This window comes from Choloepus didactylus, chromosome 2, assembly GCF_015220235.1.
Source record: "Choloepus didactylus isolate mChoDid1 chromosome 2, mChoDid1.pri, whole genome shotgun sequence".
Lineage (NCBI taxonomy): Eukaryota > Metazoa > Chordata > Mammalia > Pilosa > Megalonychidae > Choloepus > Choloepus didactylus.
This window is the reverse complement of record NC_051308.1, coordinates 8,963,172-8,984,148: the sequence shown is the minus strand read 5'-3', so window position 1 is coordinate 8,984,148 and position 20,977 is coordinate 8,963,172. Positions and strand designations below refer to the sequence as shown.

At 38.8% G+C, this 20,977-nt stretch overlaps 1 long non-coding RNA gene and 1 other non-coding gene across 3 annotated transcripts in view; both read left to right on the top strand.

Annotated features, from left to right (window-relative positions):
* LOC119521696 overlaps positions 1 to 20,977 on the top strand; it is a 385,052-nt gene that overhangs the window by 111,807 nt on the left and 252,268 nt on the right. For both annotated transcript variants that reach the window (XR_005214400.1, XR_005214399.1), the window contains exon 2: positions 994 to 1,137. This is a non-coding gene — a long non-coding RNA (uncharacterized LOC119521696). The remainder of the gene's footprint in view (positions 1 to 993; positions 1,138 to 20,977) is intronic.
* LOC119528411 lies at positions 1,708 to 1,823 on the top strand. Its single transcript, XR_005215710.1, has one exon. It is a non-coding gene; the product is annotated as a U5 spliceosomal RNA (small nuclear RNA).

Genomic DNA, 20,977 nt, shown 5'->3' with positions numbered 1-20,977 from the left:
AACCTTGTTTCTGGAGTCTTTTACCAGCAGAATGAAATTTAGACAGATAGAAAGCTACAGAAGGGGCAGCCAGAAGCTGAATTTCAATGGAACCCAGAAGAGAAGTGAGAGCCTAGGAGGCTGCCGTGTGCCTTGTCATGTGACAAAGGATCCCAGGTCCGAGGATCACTGGCAGCCAGCCCCAGAATGCCAGTTTTGGGGAAGAAAATGTCACCTTGATGAAGCCTTGATTTGGACTGGATTTAGACTTCTTTAATGTCAAAACGGTGAGACAATAAATTCCCATTGTTTAAGCCAACTCATTGATTGTATTTTCTTGAGCAGCCAAGGAAACTTCAGCCTTTAGCTTTTGTTTACCTGCAGAGTTTCTAAGCATCATAAAGCAATTATTGCATCAATCTTTTTAGAGCTTAGCAGGCTTCTGCAGTATCAGTTTGAAAGCCTTCAAGATGCTTTCATCAAGTTTTATTACACCCAATGTCACAGCCCTTACTTCTTTGCTGCCATCTTCACAGAGGAGTTAAGGGACCCCTACTCCTCTCAGGAGTCTTTCCTTCTGCAGTGACTTTTTCTCTAGGGTCTTGACTTTCTTTTTACTATGTGGTCAGAAATGGAGGCCTTGGAATATGAGCTCATGGAGATCGTGGCTTTTCCTTTCCCTCCCCTTGTCTCTTCTCTTTACCTTCTTTCTTTTTCTTGTCTTTTCTCTCCTTTTTTTTTTTTTTTTTGTTTTGTTTTTTACCTTCTTAAGAAAACTTTACCTGGATGACTAAATTATAGACATAAAGGATTTCTTTACTTCCATTGTGATTCATAGGGTCTTAGCGGTCAATGAATGCTAGGCTCTCTGCTTTAGTTCCTAGCATTTTAAAAGTTCCTGCTGGTAACTATTTTATATATAGACCTTTTTTTTTTTTTTTTTTTAAAGGAGTCAGCTTTCCATTGTGCTTAACATAACAGTTTTTAAACATATTTTTTTTTTTCCATATCAAGGAAAAAGATCTTCTGATCTGAATGTACCTGGCCTGATATGAGTGCCTAATGCTCCCCTAGAGCCTTCCACTTTGTAGAATCTACTTGCAAGTTGCTGCCATTTGAAGAGAGCAGTTGAATGGAAAGTCATGATGCAATTCAAAGGTACTATAGAGCTTCCATTTATATTCCATGTGCATATTTAAAATAATACATTCCACTACTTCTAGGAATTCAGAAACTGTCTCAGTATCATGATTTTATTGATCATAAACCCTATATTGCATATGTTTTAGTTTCCTAGGCTGCTCAAGCAAATACTGTGAGATGAGTTGGCTTAAACAATGGGAATTTATTTGCTTACGGTTTTGAGGCTAAGAGAAAGTCCGAATCAAGGTGTCATCGAGGCGATGCTTTCTTCCTGAAGACTGGTGTTCTGGGGCTGGCTGCTGGTGATCCTTGGTTCTTAGTTTGTCACCTGGCAAGGCACATGCTGGCATGTCTGAGCCCCTCCCTTCTCTTCTGTGTTCTGTTGATTTCAGCATCTATGTCTTTCTTTCTGTCTGAATTTCACTCTGCTTTTGAAGGACTCCATAATAGCATTAAGATCCATTCTGATGAGGTGGGCCTCACCTTCTTAAGTGAAGTAACCTCATCAAAAAGTCCTACTTACAATGAGTCCACACCCACAGGAATTGATTAAATTTAAGAACATGTTTTTCAAATCACTACAGCATACTCTGCTTTCTCTTCAGATTGTATAAATCTTTCATCTTGTACTAAAGATTTCCATGGAGAGAAACAATTCCGAGTTTATACCCAATTTTTTGAGGCCCTGCTTTTTCAGGGCTAATAACAAAGTACAAAGATTAAAAAAAAAATCACTACAGCATGTATAGTTATGATCCATGTGTATTATAAATAATATATTTCTTAATCTAACAAATAGATTGGCACTTATAACTTAGTCTTTGAGAATTCTGAATAGCAAATTACCATGTATGCAGCTAACTTTTATTTAAATAGGTATCATGTCTTGTGCTGTAATGGATATGTCATTTTTCATTGATTTACACTTCTGTTGTTTCTTTTATGTTTACTTTAAGTAGTCAAGATCTTAACTTTTTTTTGGGTTAATTATTCTTTCCGTCCTTGATAATTGAATATTTTTTCCTATATACTTTATTTGGGGGTTTGTAGTGCCCCTTACTGTCCCTTGCCATGGGGTATATTGGAGTAGGTGTATTTCTTGAAACTTACTCTGGTATCCTAATCCAATGCGGAGATAAGCTATCTGTCACATCAGTTTCAAGATTTCACTGCAGTCCATTAGGAATGCAATGCAATGAAAAGATGCAGCTTCTTAACTGTATTCAAGGAACATTTCCCATGAGTTTGCAGAAGCATAGAAATATAAGAGAAAAACAAGCAAGCAGGCCCTCTCAATGTGGTCTAATCACACTTTCTGTTATCATTATTGTTGTAATACAGAAGTTGTTTCTCTGTTCACAGCTCTATTCAAAGAACTCTTTTTTTTATATTTCTTAATTTTGGAAATAGTGTTTAACTAGAAGCAGGTGTTAAAGTAAATGTATATTTTGCTTGGTGTTTTTACATGGAAAATGGCAAAATAACAGATCTAATTTTGAATTATAATTTTAAACAAATTTTAGTTTAAATCTAAATTAATAATCCCCCCAATGTGGTGGTTATAATTATTAATAGCATAAGTACTATCCAAACTCTAGGGTAGAGGCAGTTCTTTAATATCTGTAAACTGTTACAGTTTACATAGTTAGTCAAGGAGTACAAATTAATTTTAATATTATCCAAAGAAGAACCTAATTTTGGAGATAACCCAAATATGTAATAAAACCCCATTCTCCTACAGGTATTTTTAGAGAACACTCATGCTCCTAAGTATTGTGTTATATGACTATGTAGCATGGCTGTGTAGCATTTTTTTGCATGGCTATGGGGAAATTGGCCCCTCTGACATCCTTTTGGGAAGGCAATTTGTCAACATACCTCAAAATCCTTAAAATTCTTATCTTTTGAACTGCATCACTGAATTGATCATAAGGTATCATATAATGTTTATGTTCAAGAATGTTCTTATGAAGGCATTTAATGTTCATACGAAGGCAATAAATTGGAAAAAATTCTACTCAATAATGAGAGAATGGTTAAATAAAATCAAATATATTTGTGCAATGAAATAATTTGCCACTATTAAAATCCTAATACTCGTTAACTAGTATTAATTAAAAGAAGTAGAATTCAAAAGATCAAATAATACAAAACTAGGTAAAATGGAAGAAATGAGAGTCAAAAAAGTTGTAAGACAAACACCAAATAGCAAAATGGCAGAAGTAAGTTTTGCATTATCAGTAGTTACTTTAAATGTAAATGGATTAAACTCTCCAGTCAAAGACAGAGACTGGCAGAATGGATATAAAAGAATCCCAATTGTATGTTCTTTACAGGAGACTCACTTTAAATTTAAAGACACTAATAGGTTGAAAGTGGAAGGACGGAAAAAAGTATTCCATGGAATTAGTAACCAAAAGAGATCTGTGGCTATCCTAAAATCAGACAAAACAGACTTTAAGTTGAAAACTGTTACAAGGGACAGAGAAGGACACTGTATATTGATAATAGGGTCAATTCATCCAGACAATCTTTTAGCTAGACAGAGAAAAAGAGAGAAGATGCAAATTACTATAGTCAGAAGTGAAAGTAGGGATATTACTACTGATCTTGCAGAACTTAAAAGGATTATAACAGAATACTATGAACAATTGCACCCCAACATATTAGATAACCTGTAAGAAATGGGCAAATTTCTAGAATCATACAAATTACATAAACTGACTCAAGACAAAGTAGAAAATCTTGGCAGAACAATCACAAGTAGAGAAATTGAATCAGTAATCAACCTCATCTCCCAACAAAGAGAAGCCCAGGACCAGATGGCTTTACTGGTGAATTTTACCAAACATTCCAAGAACGATTAACAGTGATCCTGCTCAAACTCTTCTAAAAAATTCAAGAGGGGTGTGATGGATAGGTTCATGTGTCAACTTGGCCAGGTGATAGATAGTACCCAGCTGTCTGGTCAAGCAAACACTGGCCTAACAATTGCTGCGAGGACATTTGTGGCTAGTTAATAAACCAACAAGCTAGTTTATTAAATCATCAGTGAATTGACTGCAGCTGTGACTGATGACTCACCAAAGGGCATGTCTTCCACAATGAGAGAATGCAATTGGCTGGATTTAATCCAATTAATCAGTTGAAGATTTATAAGCAAGACAGATAGAGACCTTCACTTCTTCAGCTGCCCAGTGAAGCGTTTCCTGAGGAGTTCGTCGAAGTTGCCAGTTTGTTTCCTGAGGAGTTCATCGAACACGTTTGTTGAAGATCCCAGTTCATTTCCTGAGGAATTCTTCGAAGTTGCTGGTTTGTTTCCTGAGGAGTTCATCGGACATCTTCCTTGGAGTTGACAGTTGGCTGACTGCTCTACAGAATTTGGACTCATGCATACCCACAGTTGCGTGAGTCACTTTTATAAATTTTATAGTTGTAGATACCCCTCATTGATTCTGTTTCCCTAGAGAACCCTAACTAATACAAGGGGGAAACACTTACTAACTCACTCTATGAGTCCAGCATCACCCTAATACCAAAGCCAGATAAAAAAATCATAAAGAAAAAAATTACAGACTAATATCCTTTATGAATATAGATACAAATACCCTCAACAAAATAATAGCAAACCAAATCTGAAAACACATTCAAAGACTTCTACACCATGACCAAGTGGGATTAACCCCAGGAATACAAGAGTGGTTTGATACATGAAATCAAGTAATGTAATACACCACATTAAAAGCATGAAGGGGAAAAAAAATACATGATCACCTCAGTTGACTCAGAAAAGGCATTCGACAAAATCCAGTCCCCTTTCCTGATAAAAACACTAAAAAAACTAGGAATAGAAGAGAATTCCCTCAACGTAATAGGTAACATGATACCCCTTTCCTTTCTGCTGCTTCTTTTTCCTGCTCTGTTCCCTACCTGTACTTTGTCACCAAATTATTTTAAGTTGGCTTAAGTCTAAATATTTTAAAATGAAATACTGTTTTACATGTTTACTAGATAAAATATGTATGACGTAGAAAAGGAAAAGAAAGATAATTTTGCCTCCAGACATGCTATTCTTCCCCTGTGGGCAGGATCAGTGATGCCTCCAGCTATGAGATAAGTTTGGAAGTCAACTGGACTCTTTCCTTTCCCAGATTCCCACGCCTCCAAGCCTTATTGATTCTTCCTACAGAACGTTTGACATCTGTTCACTTTGTGTGTCACCACTGCCGCCATCCAAGTCCCCCTCACTCCATCACCTCCACCTCTTGCTATGCTGTTTGGAGGCCTTCTGGCTGACTCCACATCCATTCGCACTCACCACTGACCTTCATTCTGTTCCACAACCAGAGTGCTCTTCCAAAGGAAAGCAGGTCATGTCCCTCCCTTGCTGAGACCCCTGCAGGGGCTGGTGGATAAATGCCACCAGGCCCTACCTGACCCTGCCTGTCCTACCTTTCCCTCCTCCTGTGCCATCCCCCGCAGCTCCCTGGACTCTACCTCCTGACCCTTTCTCCCCACTGCACTGAGGACACAGCCTTCACGGGACATCCATAGATACCTGCTCATATTTCAGGGCTCCAACTAGAGGTCACTTCCTCCTAGCACCAATCCTTGACCCTACAGTTTAACTAGGTTCTCCCCCAATTATTCTGTATATCATTGCTGTTTCCATTTGAGTATTTAAACATCATCAGACCTGTTTCTCTAAGTGTTATAGTCAAAGGTGAAATGTCCTCTTTTGCTTCTCTCTTCTGTTTTAAGAGGTATATTGTACACTCTTCTCCTCTTAACCTCTAATGTCTTTTGTTCCATTTACTCGATTGCTTTTTAAGTGTTAAGATTCCACTTATTGGTATTCCTCTTTATTGAAACCTGTTTTTTTTTTTTTTTTTTTTTTTGGTACTCTATTAGTGCAAAAAGAATTTTCTAAAAGTTTTCAGGATCATTTTCTAAGTATTACTCTTCTGTTGAGTGTCTGGGTTGTGGATTCCTTCTCCTTTGTTCTACACGTCCTTGTTTTCCCCTCTTTATTCATCCTCAAACAATATCCAGCTCACAAATGCATATCCGGAATGTCCTTGGTCTCCTGTTTGTCTTCATGTGTGACATTTGAATCTTCTTTTCAGTACCATAGCTAAAGTGCTGGGCTCCTCTGGGTCTAATGTTTGGTGAATGGCAGGCTGTTATTCAGCGTTCTTCTGCTTTACTGAGAGGGACATTTCCCTCCACTTTGTTCCTGTTCTTAGTCATACCAAAACAATCTAGAAAATAAAAAACCCATGATTACCAGTATGCACTACCAGGTTTCTTCTTATATCTGTCCTTGCCTGTAGTATTTTAGTGTAGGGACTTCACTCATCATAATGCATCATATCACATCAATACCCCCTTCTTACTCAGGGGTTTTCTGGAAATGCCAATAATTGGTTGCAGAAAGAATGAAGGGAGAGAGAGTGGAAGGGAGAGGTGCTGTGGTTCAACAGCCTTTGAAGGTATCAGTGTCAGTCAATACAGTGTGGAAACCTGGGCAGGGAGATTGGGAATGAGCCATTTACCATGTAAAAATCTGTACCTATGGAGTCACATCCATAGCATATCACAGCAGTTCATATTTATCCTACATTGACTCAATTTTTCTTCTGTCATTAAGAAAAATTTACTTTTATTTCTTGTATTCTCCAACTGGTAGGAAGGTTTAAGGCTCATTTGAGAGAGATCTCTTTGAAGAACATTAAAATAAAATCTTTTAGCATCCAACGAGTTAAACCTCAGGTCTCCTTAGTAACTGGCTCGCCACTCTTCTGATAACTGATATTTAAAACAAATGCATATTGATGAGCTCTTCTTTAGCTTTTCTGCACCTTAGCCCCTCTGCCAGAATATGGATGCTTGTGGTTTGATACTAGAGTCCAGGATTTTGAGGACCAACTTTAGATGTTCACTGACAGGAGGAGCCTTTATGTAAAGCTCCTCATCCATGTGAAATCATACTATCTTAGATGCATCCTCTAAACAAAATACATTCGTTGTCTGGGGCTGCAGGAACAAATAACAAACTGGGTAGCTTAAGACAACAGAAATTTATTCTCGGTTCTGGAGCCCAGATATCTGAAATCAGTTTCACTGGCCTGAAATTGGGTGTCAGCAGTCCCACACTCCCCCCAGAGGCTCTAGGGGAGAGAGAATCAGTTCTGCACCTCTTCCAGCTTTTAGTGGCTGCTGACATTCCTGGGCTTGTGGCTGCATCATTCCAAAACCTGCCTCAGTGGCCATGTTGCCTTCTCTTCTGTCTGTGTGAAATCTTCCTCTGCCTCTCTCTTATAAGGACACAAGTTACTGGATTTAGGGCCCACCCAGATAATCCAGGATGCTCTCCTCATCTCAAGATCCTTAATTTAATTGCATCTACAAAGAACTTTTTCCAAATAAGGTTACCTTCTCAGGTTTTGGGTTTTAGGATGTGGACATAATTTTGGGGGCTACTTTTCAGCCCCCCCCAATTACACAGTTTTTGAGAGATTTTATGAAGACTTATTAACCTTGTAAAATGAAATCTCACAGTTGTCTTGTTCATTGGGCAAATATCAAAGCAAGACAAAGGACTGAGTATTACTGAGAATGAAGATAAAGGTTGTACATAGATTGGCCCGTATTTTTTATTAAGCCAATGTTTAAAGAGAGCCGGCAAGCATTTCACGAGGTCCCTCAATTGGGACAGTGAGTGAGCTAGTTGTGACTGTTTTCTCTACCCTCCTTTGCAGCAGGGGTATCTAGCCAAAATGCAGGCAGCAAGAGAGCCTGGGGACACATAACTCTAGAGATGGGTCCTTGAGTGAGAGTCCATTGTGTGTTCTGAGAGGAGATAGAACTGCAGAGAAAAGAAATTGCCTCTGTCTTTAGGAGGAAAAGCTAAAACTGAAAAGGATGGGTACCAAGGGGCAGGAATGGGCTACTGTGGGGCTTCTGGGGATGCAGAAGAGATGGAGGGATGTTGGGTAGGTGACCAAAGTGGAAGGAGGCTCTTGCAGAAGATCTCAGAAATGATTGTCTGAAAGGCTAGCTCTGCAGGGGAAGTCAGCAAAGCAGGAACATTTCCTACTCCCTGTTCCCCTCTGAAATCCCAGGAGGTGAGGGATAGGAGATGATCAAGCAGAATAACTTGCATTTTAAAATACCTTCCTCCAAGGACCTCAAAGTAATTGTTGATTTTTTAAAAATATTTATCTTGCAGAGTTATCTACTCTTTTATTTTTAACTTGAGAGACCTTAGTTCACAAATACCAGGGTTACATGGGAAATTAAGTTGAAGGTCTCCTGCTCACAGGGGAACGTTTTCCACTATCCCGTGACTTGATCTATCTTAGCAACACTGACCCCTGGTCTCCGAGCATTCCTGAAAGTAGAGTATACTGAAGGTCAGCTCCAGAAATCAGGAGCTGCATGAAAGAAGATTGCTCATATTTGGACCAGAAAAGGCTCTTTTCTTGCCTGATTAATCCACACAGCCTTCCTTGAACACCGTGAAAAGAAGAAAGGAATGAGGGATGGGAAGGATTGTTTCTTAGAGACTTTTGATGTGCCAGGAACTTATCTCATTTATTGCCCTCATCAAGTGATAAAAATGATTTACTTCTATTTTTATAAATAATGAAAAAAGTTTCTGAAAGGTTAAGTCACATGGCAAAAAGGGCTAGACCCAGGCTTGCGTTCCCATGTCTCTGAAGCTCTTGCTCTTTCCTCTACTCATGCTTCTCCACAATCTGCTTGGCTGGTGTACTAGTTAGGGTTCTCTAGGGAAACAGAACCAACAGGAGATATCTGTAGATATGAGATTTTATTAAAGTGTCTCAAGCAATTGTGGGGATGCACAAGTCCAAATTCCATAGGGCAGGCAGCAAGCTGGCAACTCTGATGAAGATGTTTGATGAACTCCTCAGGAGACACTGGATAGCTGAAGAAGAGAAGGTTGTCTCTCTTCTTCCTTAAAAGTCTTCAACTGATTGGATTAAATCCAGCTGATTGAATTCTCTCATTGTGGAAGACACACCCTTCATTGATGTAATCAGTCACAGCTGCAGCCACTTGACAGATGATTTAATAAACCTGCCTTCTGGTTTATTAACCAGCCACAAATGTCCTTGCAGTAACCATTAGGTCAGTGCTTGCTTGACCAGACACCTGGGCACCATCACCTGGCCAAGTTGATAAGTGAACATAACCGTCACAGCTGGTTTTGCCCCTTGGCTCATTTCACTCTGTGCTTCACTGACTCTGCTCCAGCAATGCTAGTCTTTTTACGGTTTCTTGAACACAGCTGGCTAGTTCCAGTCTTAGCTCCTCTGCTGTTCTTCAGTCTGGAATGTCTTTTTCCCCCTCTGATTTTGGCCTGGTTGATTTCTTCTTGCTTTTCAGCTCTCCATTTCCATGTTATCTTCCCTACCTCCCTATCTAAGGCAGCCATTCACCACTAAGCAGCTCTCTCCCATTTTATTTTCTTCATAGCACCAAACACTGCCTGATGTTGTGTCCACCTAACTAAAGTGTAAGCTCCCTGAGGGCAGGATCCCACTAGGCTCCTTGTTCACTATGGTGTTTCCTGGCCTGGCATTTAGTAAGTCCCCAGTATAGATTTGCTGGAAGCTGAATGAATGAATGAATGAATGAATGAATATACTGCCTCCCAGTGACATTTGCTAGACATTTTGGCACCATTTTATCTGCAGCCAGAGTGAAATGTGGGCTGATTCTAAGACTAATTGTGACTATGTTTCCTTTTGACCTTATAAGTTGTTTCACAATATAGCCTGTATATTGTCTAGATCTCCAAAGTAAAGCAGAAGAATAAGTGTCTATACTAAATTAGAAAAAGAAGAGATTAAGCAATATAAATAAACAAACCTTGACTGGATTTTTTCCGGTCTGAATTAGTACATGCAGAAGCATTGAAACAACAACTCTTAAAAAAAAAACCCAACTGTACACATGAGAATTATGGGAGGCCTAATTTGCTGAGTGGAGGTGTGTGAGAGAAGAACTGGTTAGTTTTAGTTGATCATTAGCTCAATAGCAGGCAACTCATGTGTTGATATTTAGGATCATAACTTCTTCTGGTTATCAGAGCTATAGTGAGAGAAATGTCCAAAACTGGACATTTCAGCCCCCCTGAAGCTGTTTCTCCTCCAGTATTCCCAATCTTAGTGATGGCATCTAGCTGTTTTGTTACCTAAACTCTATTCCAGGGGGTCATGCTAGACTCCCCCTTCCCTTCAAATCTCAAAGTAGCAAAGTCTCAGGGACACTTTCCTGCTTATCTTTTCAGCTCCATCCTTGTTAGTAACGACATCACCATCCATGTACCTGCCAACCCTATGGTCACACTGAAGGACATGTAAACCCCATTGTGCATTGCATCATTTCACATTTCACAGTTCTATGTATCTGCTTTCAGTGTCTTCTCATTCTGCCCCACCCTTCAATACCCACTCAATTTGTAGTCCACAAATCAAGGGTTGTCTTTCCATAGAAATCTTTCCTGTTCCTTTCCACATGTAGAATTAGCCACACCAATCTGTGGGCATCTACTGCACTTTATACCCATTTACTTCTTATGTATTTCTGCACTACCTTGAAGAGTACCTTATTTGAAGCACTCCATTTCTGCTTAGTGAATGAAGATTGAGATTTATAGGATGTTGGGTGCAGTTGGCTTGCTGTGCTCTGTACATAAATCTATAGTGTTGGGAGGTGTTTCACGTTGTATCCCCTAAGTCTGTAGAGTTGAGAAGTAGGAAAGCCTGGGATTTAGAAATCCGCAATGGATGCTCTCCAAAGTGTGTTGTGGATAATCTTTACATGAATAATTGATAATTGACTGTAGGGTCATCAGTTACTAATGGAGGTCAGTCTTGTTTCATTTGAATGTAACTTCTTGGAGGTACAGCTTTTGTTCATTTGTGTCCTTTTTTTTTAAGAACAATGTCAAAATAGTATGGGTGCTCAAAAAGTTGAAAATCAATTAATCAAGTATATCAGGTTCCAGAGTGACCAAAGGAGAGGATGATATTCAGGAAACCCATTTGCTCTCATTAATAAAACAATCTTATCCATATTAAAGTAACAGTAGATGGAGGGTAGGAAAAGGATCTATTAGTGTGGTCCAGCTGGGGACTTCTAAGATCATTCCTTCCTTCATGGAGCTCATGAATAATAAAATAAATCGGTGTGACGCCAGGGAATAAGCTGTAAAGTGTCACAAAATGCCAGGAACAAAATCCATCCAAAGTGCTCTTTTTCTTCCTGAGGAAAAACCTGAAAGAACTTTTCTGATTACCTGACAGTCCATTTAATCCCCAGGAAACATTCCTTTGTTATAGTTTCAAGGAGAATTACTTGAAATAATCCTTTGTACAATGTGCCTGGTTCTATTTTAGTTTTAAATCATGTCCCCTTTCTTTTTGAATTTGTTAAAAAAAAAAAAAAAGACATCGAATCAATGCCCAAGTGGAAGTGGCATGGCCAAGTCTGAGTTTCTTTCTCTCTAGAATGAAGTTACCTTTTGTATGGAGGCTCTTTTAAAAGAGACTTAAAAGACTTTAGGAGCAGAGAAAGAATTTTTTAAAAATCCTGAATGTTATAATTAAACTGAACAGACTTAACCATGTCTCTCGAGTGTTATTGAAGAGGCACGTGCTTTTTGACCAGCGACAGGCACTTATGCTCACGATGACCCAGAATTTTAGAGGACTTGGGCCTCTCTTAGGTAAATACCTATGAGAATTCAGAGCACCTGGTCAAGGAAGACACAGCCCTGACCCTTGTCAGGCTTGGCCAATTGCTTACTATTTGAAAAGTGGGAGCAAAAAAGAAAAGGAGAGGGAAGGAAAGGAGTCCAATGTCTTGTATGGGTTTAGACTTTCTTGTATTTTAACATCAAAGCAACATGAATAAAGAGAGGAGAAAAAATCAGTGGGATTTTAAGTAGAAAATAAGGCAATATTTCAGTTTACTCTTGTGGTCTCTATCTAGGAAGTAAAGGCAAGTTCCTTTGAGCCAGCTTGCTGGTGTCCACTACCTCCTCCATTCTAGAGTTTCCTTGATAGGGATTTATTCATCATAAAACCATCAATCAAGATACTTAAAGTAGCCATCCTGTGCTTCTCTGATTTAAATATTTTCTTATCTCCCCAGGTTCTTCCATTCTTTTTCCCCTCTCCAAGGTGGTAAGGGTGTGGGGCTATGGGGCGAATAGAATTCCCTATTCAATCTAACATTTCCAAAACTCATACCACCCAATGCCTCAATCCAAATCCAAACTGCAAAGTGAATTTATAGCTGACATGGATGCAACAATTCATTTCAGTGCTCAGGCACTCCATTTTTGTCCTTCAAAATGTATTACTTTCGATGGTGGTGATGGTAGCACAACATTGTGAGTATAATTAATAGCACTGAATTATATATTTTAATGTTGTTAAAAAGGGGAAGTGTTAGATTTTATGTATGTTACAACAAAAGTTAAAAAAAAAATCCATAGAACTGCACAACACAGTGAACCCCAAGTTAAACCATGGACTATAATTAATAGTACAATTATTAAAATGTGCTTTCATCAGTTTGTAACAAATGTTCCACACCAATGCAAGGTGTTAATAATAGGGTGTTATAGGAGAACCCTGTATTTTATGCATGATTTTTCTATAACCTCACAAATTCGCTAATAAGAGAAAGGTATCGCTTTCTTCTTCCCCTAGAGACAGAGCTTCCTTTGAAATAGTAACATGAGGTTAAACTACAATTTCTGTTTTTAAGAATGAAATCTTTTCTACTAATTTAAGGATAGCTAGTTACAAAGAAGCTTCATGAAAATGAAGAAGGAAACTGTTCACTCTTGTTTAAGGATTTTCAAATTTTTCTTAGGGCTTTTTTCCCCCTTTTCCTTTATTTTAGGGGAAAACAGTAGATTTCATGGCTGCAGTTTTAAACAAACATTTAGTTAAAAATAATATCCAATTTGGCCTTAACTAGAGCATGGCTGAAATAACAAAAGGCAGTTAATGTGGTATGAACCACATGCTTATGTCAAGCTGCCAGCACATTATCTTTTTATCTTTAACCAAGGAGGACTGCAGTTGCAGAATTGGCTCTTGACAAAGTTAAGTGGTCCTATATATTGTTTGGGAAATTGCCCTTATTCTGTGTGCTTCTTGTTCCAGTAATGGAACCCATGAGCAGAGGATAATTGCAGCCGACTCATCTATCAAATAATATTAGAAGTCAACAGCTATAATCTGAACCACTTGCTTTACACAGCTTTTCTCTGTATTTTCTGTTCAAATTGTCAGCTGTTACCCGTAAGTGTCCGCATTCCCTGTGGCTGATGGAAGCAGAAAGATTTAAGTAAATCAGGAGGTGAGCAAGCAGGCTGGGACACAGTCCCTGCAGCCAGCAGACAACAGCACATGTAACATCTCCCTGGATTGGGAAAAATCATGCCTCTTTGTACTGCATTATATATATTACTATTATTGGCGCAGAGGCTGGGAGAAAGGGTGTTTTTTAGAGATAGTCTAGGAGTTAAAAACTAAGTTTAAGCAGGTCAGAAATAAACCTCACATTGCTGGAGGGTCAATATACAGAGCACTTCAGCATTCCCGCCCACTTTTGTTCCTCTCCCATACTCCTGTGTTGAGAGCAAAGTTGCCCAAAAAAAGGAGTTGTACAAGCTTGGTGGTAGGAATTCATGCACTTGTTACATCATTCCATAAACTCATTTGTAGGCATAAAATATTGCATAATAAAAAAAAAGGAAAGTGTTAATTTTGCTAGAATAGGCATACACATCTGTGGATTGCTTTCTCTATCAGTGAACAATCAGGAAAACAGCAAAAGCAATAAAGTAAAAACATGAATACACCTCACTCAATGATAGATAGTTTTTACACATATAGGTATTTAAGTATTATTTAGGATCCTGTTGTATCCACTGTGAGGTATCCTGTTTATTCACCCATTCAATATGTTGTAAATATATATCTATGTTAATAAATACTCATTTACCACATCATATTTAATGGCTGCCTTCCCTATGATCAGACATTTAGAATATTTTCAAATTTTCACTATTATAAACAATGCTGCAACTAATATCCTTGTGGCTAAGACAACACCACCATCTTGATAATTTTCATTAAGAGAAATTATTCGAAGTGTAATTAATGGGTCAAAGGATTTGTACAAAGGAGGGCAAACCAATTTCCATTATCACAAGCAGTGTATGAAAGATCCTGAAGGGTTTTCTTTCCTCTGTATCAACCATATACGAATGCATTTCGGATGTCTATAATGATGGAGTGGTGATTTACGGAGGGGGTCAATGCAGGTGTTGGGCGTTCTGGAGCAGTGTAGATGGGCAGGCTGGGCAGGGATGGGGGACACCTGTGGTTGGGGAAACAGCACATCAAAGGCACAGGGTGGACAGGGCTGTGCCTGGGGAGGGGACGGTCCACAGAGGCCCTGTTTGTTCCAGCCTCAACTCTCTCTCTTTCCTCTGTACTCATACAGAATTTTAAGTTTATATCACGCACATAAACAAGGTGAAATGATATATTCTCTCCTGTTATTCTGTCATCTCATATTTGTTATTGTTGCTTTCCCAATGGGATTGTAACTTTTTTGGGAACAAGGAACAACACCTTCCCTCTGAGGACCCAGTGTGATTAGGGCACAGAGGGGATCATTAGCAGAGGCTTGAAAGCCTGCTCCATGGGCTGAGCTGCCACTCTCTGTTTCCTTTAATAGCAATAGTTCTGCTTTATTGTTTTTTGCTTTTGTATATGATTTTTAGAAGAGAGATATCAGGACTATTAAGCGTCTCTCCATTCCCCCCTCCCCTCCCCCTTTTTAACCTCTGATTTAAAGATGCAACCCAAAGGACCAAACCAGGAATTCAGTTTTCTGTTTTTAATGATGTTATTTTTGGCCATTTCAATGGCCATCAATTTCCCAACCTGACAACTGTATCACCCTTTCACAAAGTGTTCTGCAGCATGTTTTTAGTTACAACCCATGGGTGTTCAGTACATAGGAATGGGAAAATGGCATCTTCATACAGTCTTTTATTCCAGTGGGATAGAAGACAATAATTTACTCTGAATGATTGGTCCTGCTTTCGCTTCTTGGTCTGGGCTGCCCCAAATGAAGCATGAGGTCAGGTGAAAATGCCACTGATAGTTCTTTGTGGAGCTCATTGTGGAGCTCAATGGAAAGATGTCTGATTCCCTTGGATGTTTGTGTGTTGAGGACTCTATGGTTTTCAGATTTTGCTGAAGAATTACCTTTCCACTAATGGAAAGGCTGTGCTTCCATTTCCGTAACTGAATGATGGCATAGGGCTGGGACTGTGGACACTCTCCTATCTAAGCCAATATTTTAGCCCAGATGTCCCAAGACACAGCCATTTATTTGCATTCCTAACATCATGACAATTTTTCGTATGTAGTTATTCAACCAAGTGTTTACTTAGTTCGGCGCTGTTCAAGACATTTACAGATGAAGAAAGAAAGGTGATAATTGGTACGATTGTGTGAGAAAAGTTACCAATCACCGTTAGAGATGAGCCATCTGACTCTCCATTATTGCATGTTGCCTATAAAAAAAGGTGTGAGAAATTCAAAATGGTGGAGCTGCGCTTGTAGTTTGCAGCAGTACTAGCAGATAATGGAAAGTGCTGCTGAGATGCAAGGCTGTGGGTGGCTGATGTAGAATCTGAAAGGATCCTCTGAGCTAAGATTATCTGAATTCTCTTTACCTGGTTGATGTATAAAGAAAGATGAAGGACAGAGATAAACATGTGCATGTGAGTGTCACATTTAGTGCTTCATTCTCCAAAATGCATTTAAATTGTTAGAAAGCAGTTTACCATTTGCTTCAGTAAGGTACCTGCTCCGGACTTTGAACATCAAAACTTTCATAATAAATAGAGGTTATCAGGGATTGACCTTTGTTTAGAAATGCCTTATTTTAATTTACTAGTTCCGAAGAAAGTTGGTACAAGGACACACAAATTCATACATATTCTGAAGATAAACACAGTTTATTCAGGGGCTACAGGCATCCCTCATGTGTTATTACAACACTGCAAGGTAGTTATAATTAATCTCATTTTACAGATGAATAAACAGAGGACCGGGAAGGTTAAGTGATAAGGGTATTAAGTGGCAAAGATGAGAATCAAACACAGGTTGATCCGCACCCCCAAGCCAATGTGCCTCGCCACTCTGCTACACTGAATGCTTTACTAGACGTCTTTTCATGTTTCTGAGACAGGAAGTTATCTGACCAGTAGGGCTTAAAAATGACTGTTGATTACAAGCTAGCAATGTTTAATTCCATCCCATTTCATTCCTTTAAAGAAAAAGAATGCGTCCATTTGCAGCTGATTGCTTTGCCCTTCGTGCATCTGTTTGGTATGTGAAGGTTTATAGCAATGTATCGACTTTCTTTATTATCTAAATTTTATGTACCTGATGATACTTATTAGTAGGCTTAGTGACCTTCTTTGAAATGTTTGCAATAAGAATGTACCCTAAACAACTCATGCAAGTAGCTTTTAGTTGCTGAAATGCCTTCAGTGACCAACAAAAGCCATACATACTCATTTATGTGAACGCTATTCTTGCAATTACTGTTGGAGTGACAGTTTCTCTGAGGTATTTGAATGATGCAACTTGTTCAAGTTTAATGCTATCTATTATGAACTCTGCTGCATGCTGTTAATAGCTGGAAGGCATTGATTTTGTTTTCTGCTCTCTTATCTCAAGCCCATACATTTTGCTTGCATTATTGACTGTTCTGATCGTTCATGCACCATCTCTTTAGAAGATGTATAAATCAATGTCAGCCATGAAACTTAAGTTGTTTATTAGGCTGCCATGTAAGTTTACACCTTCATGGAAATCGTCTAATGTGGTTGGTGTCAGATGTTTCAAACAATCGTTGACCAGGTCTGATGAAGGAGGACAGCTCTGGAACATGTCACTCCTGGAGGAGGAAAGTTCATTTAATTATTTATTTGGGTCACATGTTATACTTGACTGGATGCACTTTTTAATGATGTTAATTAACTTCTTCAGGGTGTTAAATTAGTTTATAACTGCTATGATTATAGCATGACATAATTTGTACTCTCTATTCTAAGAGATGTGGTTGAGTTTTGCCCACCAAAAGAATATTCTGTACTGAATTAGAGCAAATAAAACTGTATTGCTTACATTTGAGCATCGTTGATAGACCTATACAGACTTCAGATCAATTTTACACTTACGTCAGAGAGTCAAAATCATGTGCAGGAGCCTGAAAGCCTGTCCATCATTTTATACAATTACCGAGTTCCTTATCCAGTACTCAAAGACCATCAAATTGCAGCTCTAAATCCAATAAAAAGAGCTTTCCATAATTAAAGCAATTATGAGATGCACTACAAAATCCATTCTTCAGGTTCAGCTTTGAATTTCTTCGCATGCACAAAGTAAATTTTGGATTAGTTTAGATGTTATTTTTTTTCCCATAATTTTTACAGTGCTGTTGATTCATGTCCCTTGCTTAGGATTCTGCAGGGCAATTTTTCAAATATGGAGATCAGTTCTCCTCTTGGTATGGAAGGTGAAGGGTTGTACAGGGCCGTATTACTCACAGCCAGTTGCGAGGGGCAGCTGCGGATTTAGTGAAATCAGGTGGCTGCTGCTTCTCCCCATGTAAGTGAGAGGTGGGTTTGGGAACAGTCACCTGGACCATGATCTTAGAAACCTACTGACTAGTTGAAAAATAAATTCAGAAAAAAAAAAAAGTAATCAGACTGCCTTTAAGAATTTTTTACTTTGATACTTTTTTGATCCAACTGATAAAAAATGTAAGTGCAAGGAGAGTTTATTCATTTTTTTATTGAGATTGTTTAGATACCATACAACTATCCAAAGAGCCAAAGTGTACAATCAGTTGCCCACGGGACCACCATACAGCTGTGCATCCATCAATACAATTATTTTTTTTTCAAGTTTTAGAACATTTTCACTACTCCAGAAAAGAAACAAAGACAAAAAAAAAAGGAAATTCACATCCAAGGAGAGTTTATTTTTAAAATTATACATTTATATGAGATGTCCTGTAGAGGGGTGAATTGTGGCTCCCAAAAAGATATGTTCACCTGGAACCTCTGAGCAGGATCTTTTTTTGAATAATGGTCTTTGCATATGTAATTAAGCTAAGGATCTCAGCCCTGCCCATGCCTTGAATTTGGCCTTCAGAACTGTGAAGCAATACACTCCTGTTGTTTTAAGCTGCCAAGTTTGTGGTGCTTTGTTACGATAGCCCTGAGAAATGACTTCACACCCCCAGTCCCTTATATCTGATAAGTTGCTGTTCCTTGATTTACGATCTCCTCTGGTTCAGGAATTGGCTCACTCTGACCCCGATCCTGGGCACCCTTCTCTCCCACTTCTGAGATCCCTGTTAGATCTATCCAGCCCATGCTTCCAAGTCCAGTTCATATATCCCCTCATTGGCTTGGTTCTTTGGTCCCACTCACTGTCCTTGTATCCAGAATCCTGCCTTGCATTGGGCTGCCTGGATTTGTTTCCTCCTTTAGATGTAGGTGCCATGACGTTTGGAAACATGCCTTGTTCAGCTTTAGCTATGCAAAGATGCCTAGCACAGGCCTTTGTCTGTAGTCAGTTTTCAAAATATGGTGAATCTAATTGCATGGCATCCTTTGCTATGAGAAAAATTCTGTTTTTATTTCATGATTTGGTTATCAGATTGTGTATGCAGAAGGAATGGAAGCTATGGGAGAAGTAATTTCAACAAAGCCAAAATTCTATGATTCTGAAAGCAAGCGTTGTGAAAGCTGCTTATATTTCAATATGTTTTTGAATGAAAATATGTTGTTCAAAGGATAATTCCAAGTCCAAATATTTTCTTGGGGAATATGATGTTGAATCATACATACAGTTGGGGATACTTAATTCGCTTGAATTTAGAATTCAGATATTCTTCTGAACTACATTATATTTTTGTATTAAAAATTGCCTCTTAAAACTCTTCATTCAGGACTTTAAAAGCACCTTATTCACATCTAGTTGACTTTTGATCATTTTGTTTAGCTATTTAAACAAGATAATGTGTTTGAAAGCACTTCTAGAACTGCCATGTGCAACACATATTAATTATGAAGTTTGAAAAGCAGGCTTTCTTCAACTCTGAACTGCCAAATGCAAATAAGCTCTCAACATTTAGGTTTGGTTTGAATAATTTTTGCAACCCATCTTTGTTTGGTATCTGTTCTCTGGATTTAAGCCCTTTAAAGCAATTTCTATGTGTAGGTATCCTTTCTGTTCCCTTCTCTGGATGGTAGACTCTGGGGTGGAGTGTGTGTGTGATGGGGAAAGTATGATACAGTGGAAGAAGCAAGGTTTTTGACTTGAGGGAGATTTAGATGTGAATATTGGTTCTGACACATTTTAGCTAGTTGGATGACTATCACCAAATCAGTTAGCCCAGTTGATACACAGTTTTATGATCTGTAAGCATGACTAATAATATCTACATTATGACACTGTCATGAGTATTAAATGGAATAAAATAATATCTGTAAAGTGCTTAGACCAGGACTTGGCACATACAAGGCGCTTAACAAATCAATGGTAGATATGATTTCATTGTAGATGATCCAGAATAAAAACATCTGAATTTAATTCATTCAACAAATATTTATTGTTCTAGGTCCTGGGACTACATCAAAGGTAAGTCATGGTCTCTGTCTTCCCAGGAAGAGCCAGCTATTTAATAGGAAATTCAAAACAAAGGGGAGTCTGGGAGGTAGTCTGCCCTATATCATGGGCACATACGATCACCCAAGCTGTTTAAAATTCACCTTGACCTTCTGGAGACACATGGACAGTTGTCTACATGTTTTCATCTCTTCTCTCTCCCTAACCCTCATTAAAATGGCAGCAAAGGAATAAAAATAGATAAACCCACCAGCACAAACGGAAGTTGAGAGGAGACACCCAGCAAATGGGAGTATTTCTGGAAGCCTGGAGTGGCAACTGAATGAGCAGAGTCGAGGAAACCATGACTTCACCTCAGTGTGGTGATGGAGAAGTGGGCCACGTCACCCCTTGGAACTTGGAGAGCAGGAGGACTTGAGGTTCCCTTTACTGTGGAAGGCAGGGAGGGGTGAGACACCATGCAGAAGTCAGGGAGATTGGGGGGAAGCCTGTCTGTATATGGAGTGGTTGGACCTTTGGTCCCCTGCCCATCCCATCCCATGCATCCAGTTGACTATCCTTATAGACAGGAGGTAAGTGGTTCATTTCTTGGATAAATGAAACCAGGGAGAACTCTGATTTAGTGACCATTAGGCAGGCACAGTGGAGGGCAGGGATGAAGTGGGGGTATAGATGTGTATGAAGGGATTGCATGAAACTATCCTAGCTGCTGGAGACAACATCAAACAGATATACAGATAAACAAATATTCTCCTTTATGTGTCGATCTATATGTAAAATTATTCTACAATGTAGAAAAGCTTGTTTTTCTTGGCAAACATTTATCAGGCAACAAATTTTTAACACCTCTTGATATTCCTTATCTTTTTTACAGTGTGCATTAGAAATTCATTGTCTACTAGACACTCAATCCAAAATTTGGGCTCATATGTAACAAGATACCATCCCTGGTCTGTGGTGCAATTTTTCTATTCTTTTGCTTTTTGGGACTGTACACTTTTATTGTAAATCTAAATTCCTTGTGTATTTGAGTTTTTATTGAAAGCTATCGCAATTTTTAGAAAATTGTGGGG